Here is a 3918-nt window from a genome sequence, read left to right on the forward strand (position 1 = left end):
GAAAAAATACTACTGAAATATTCCAACTCTTGCATTTCACGAAATAAATTCAATATGAACTTTGAAAAATCAAGAGAATGTAACTTTGACAATGTAAAGCATAACAAAACACTACTGAAATATTTCAAATCTTGCATTTCAACGAAAGAAATCCAAAATTAAATTTGAAAAAATCAATATAATGTAACGGTTACCATGAAAATAACAACAAGACCCTAAGTCAAGGTTCAGACTCTTGCAATAAAACGATATATATTAATAATTTGCTTTGTGACATTCAGAGAATTAAACTGTTGCAAGGAAAACTCCGGCAAAAATGTACTGATACAATTCTAAAATAGCATTTCATGAAAGAACTTCAGTATGAAATTTGATTCTTAAAGTGAATCTAGCAAGGACAAGGTAAAGCCTAACAGGACACACCCGTAAAATTCCAACTCTTACATTTTAACGAAAGAAATCGAAAATAAACTTTTAAAAATCAAGAGAATGTAACTATGACAAGGTAAAGCACAACAAGACACTACTGAAATTTTCCAACTCTTGCATTTCAACGAAAGAAATTCAAAATCAACTTTGAAAGACCAAGAAAATTTAACTTTGACAAGGCAAAGCACAAAAAAACACTACTGAAATATTCCAACTCTTGCATTTAATGAAAGAAATTCAAAATGAACTTTGAAAAATCAAGAGAATGTAAATGTGTCAAGGTAAAGCACAACAAGACACTACTGAAATATTCCAACTCTTGCATTTCAATGAAAGAAATTCAAAATGAACTTTGAAAAATCAAGAGAATGTAATAGAGACAAGATAAAGCATAATAAGACACTACTGAAATATTCCAACTCTTGCATTTCAACGAAAAAAAATCAAAATGAACTTTGAAAAATTAAGAGAATGTAACTGTGACAAGGTAAACCACGACTGAACACTACTGAATTTAAGTTTGTTTCATCTCATTCGAAGACATGTAAAAAAAAAAGTTGAAAAAATATATCATGTTAAAAAAAAATTAAACAAATGGGGAGGGGGGGGCAAAAAGTTGGAGGGAGGGGGCGCCCTTCGAGTTTGGGGGTAAGGGACCTTTTGGGGGTTGATGTCTCTGCTGGTTATGGTCGTTGGTGCTTATGATCCTTGATGGTTCGTACTCACATACACCTTACTACTTGATTTGTAAGTATTTCTAAGGTTTGTTCTGAATTTCATTATTAAAATTCTTTTCTTGCCATCTACATCTCTCTTAGTATCAACTATTTAGTATACTATAAAGTTAAACTCTATTTTGAATTGACAACACTGTTCAAGCATTACTTGTGTATTATACAGTACACAATCAACCCATCTCCCCCAAAAATATTTTATTCAGAGATTTCATGTTAAAAAATTATCCAATCACTAATTAGAATCAATCACACTCCTATTATTCAAAACATTAATTAATATCGTTCATTGTGTCTAATTTGCGAATTCCTTATCCCTTTTTGCAAAAAATGTCAATCAAAACAATTCCTAAATACGCAATTTGACAATCTCTAGTTTTCGATAAAAAAAAAACCCAGTGGGGAATCCCCGCTCGTAAGTACTAATCGCTTTAACCCTTTTTCTCCATCGTCAAGTACATGCTCCAAAAAATATTTTATTCAGATATTCCATGTTAAAAAAATTATCCAATCACTAATTACCCATTTTTTGCAAATGCCAATAAATGAATCCTGATTGCAAAAGCATGTTCAATCACGTTGCATATGTACATGCTCTGAAAAGGTGCCAGGGAACGTAATCTCCCCAAACACGTCAAACTGTGCAATTGATATCAATAGCAATAACCAGTCTGGTAATCTGCCTTGGAAAGGTGCCAAGGAACATAATCTACCCAAATAGCACTGGAAGGAACGTAAAGAGAGCGAATTCCATATGTACACCCTACTATCACCCCAGTGTCATTACACCAGGACAAACAACAACAAATCAATTGACCTTGACCTCATTAGACTCGATCGATAATCCTTCAATAAATTATGTCCTGTCAGTATTCTATGCTCATATATGGACTCCCGTCACGACCTCCTGATAGGGTTCTACTATGAATACCCCCCCCCCCCCAATTCTAATCAAAAAAACTATATTTATGGGGTGGGGGAGGGGGTAAATTGTCAAATTTAGATAGTAACGTAGGCTACAAACCCATAGCATAACTTTCAAAATGTTATAAGCTCAAGAAACGTGGGGTTCGGGGGGGGGGGTATTTAGATATAGACTTGTTAACACAGTTCCAGCATATAGGCTTTAAATTAGATATACAAAAAAGATCGTTAACATACACACATCATGTAGTCATAAAATTTGCGATCAGAGGTAAAACCTCCTCCCCATGGAAAATTATCTTGTTTGTTTTTGGTTACTAGTATGGATTTTTCTCTAATTTTTTATGGCTCTGACGTATGAAACATGTTCTTTTTGATAACCTGGCTGCAGATAGTGTCTTTTGATTTAGTTTAACAACCTACTCAGAAACCCCGAAGGTTAATGCACTTTTAAACATGTCCTGAAAGTTTCCACTTAATGTTCTCAGTCGTTCCTAACATATTGCTGATTCACTCGTTCGATAAACACCATGCACATAGTGTGTTTCGATTTTATTTAGAATCCGCTAATATTCTCTGAAAGTAGGTTGTGTTGGGGTGGGATCCTCCCACACATATAGAATTTTTTTTTCAATGTCATTTAATATGTTAATGGCCCTCGTGAACAATACATGCAACTTTATTTCTGAAAACATGTCATACAATGACACAATGTCATTAACTTCCAAGGCGATATTAGCTTGCTTCTTTTTTCTCTAAGCCATTTTAATATGTTATCGGATTGATATAACTGTTTCAGGGGAGAATGTGGAGGTGATGTGCAAATGAATGAAAACCTATGTGAACTTGTTGCTTGTTTTTTGTACTTCTAAAATATCATTGGTTAATCTAATTATTAGAGGACATTTACCGTTGTTTTCGTACAATATTTGGTGTTTGATGCTTTATACTTCAGTGCACCTTGAAATAAAGATATATTAATCAGAAAATAACAATAAATACCTCAAACGTTGTAAGCCTTTTTTGTTTAATATTATCTCTATAATGAAATTCATGTTTGATTTAAAGTTCCATTAGTTTGTTAAATATGGGTCATTTTCTTAAGAAAACACACAAAATTTAAAAAGTATTAAATTTTCACCATTATTTCTCTTCATAAAGGAAGTATAGTGGTTTGTTCTCGAGTTTTACACATCGTGAACTTAAGTGAGTGGCGTAAGTACCGGAATTTTTCATGGAGAGAGAGCCAGATTTCTCGGTATTATTTAAAAAAGATCAGAAATTAAATTAACAAAAGAACACATTTTTTCAACTTAAAGGAGCAACATTAAAACTTAAAACAAACAAAAATTATTATGTATTTGAAAGGAGTTGCCCCTTCCACAAGACCTTGCTCTTTACGGTAAAGTTTTGACTTTTTGTCCTAATTCTTTAAGAACGATTCCTGGAACACGATGGCTTATTCTTTTTTTCAATTTGGTGCCCGCTATTTAGCGTTATACAAGACAAAGACAAGTGACAGAATAGATGGGAAATATAGCATTTGGCGAAATTTTTCATGGAGACAGAGAGCCAAATTTCCCGGTATTATTTTAAAACGATCAGAAATTAAATTAACAAAAAAACAAATTTTTTCAACTGAAAGTAAGAAGAAACATCAAACCTTAAAACGAACAGAAATTATTATGTATATGAAAGGAGTTGCCCCTCCACAAGATCTTGCTGTTTACGGGAAAGTTTTTACTTTCGGTTCCAATTCTTAAAAAAACGATTCCTGAAACACAGTGGCCGTTTAATTAGAATAATAAGCTTTGTTTTTAAATTCTATAAA

This window comes from Artemia sp. Qi Xiang Cuo, unplaced genomic scaffold (assembly GCF_049724085.1).
Source record: "Artemia sp. Qi Xiang Cuo unplaced genomic scaffold, ASM4972408v1 HiC_scaffold_3021, whole genome shotgun sequence".
In the NCBI taxonomy this organism is placed as follows: Eukaryota; Metazoa; Arthropoda; class Branchiopoda; order Anostraca; family Artemiidae; genus Artemia; species Artemia sp. Qi Xiang Cuo.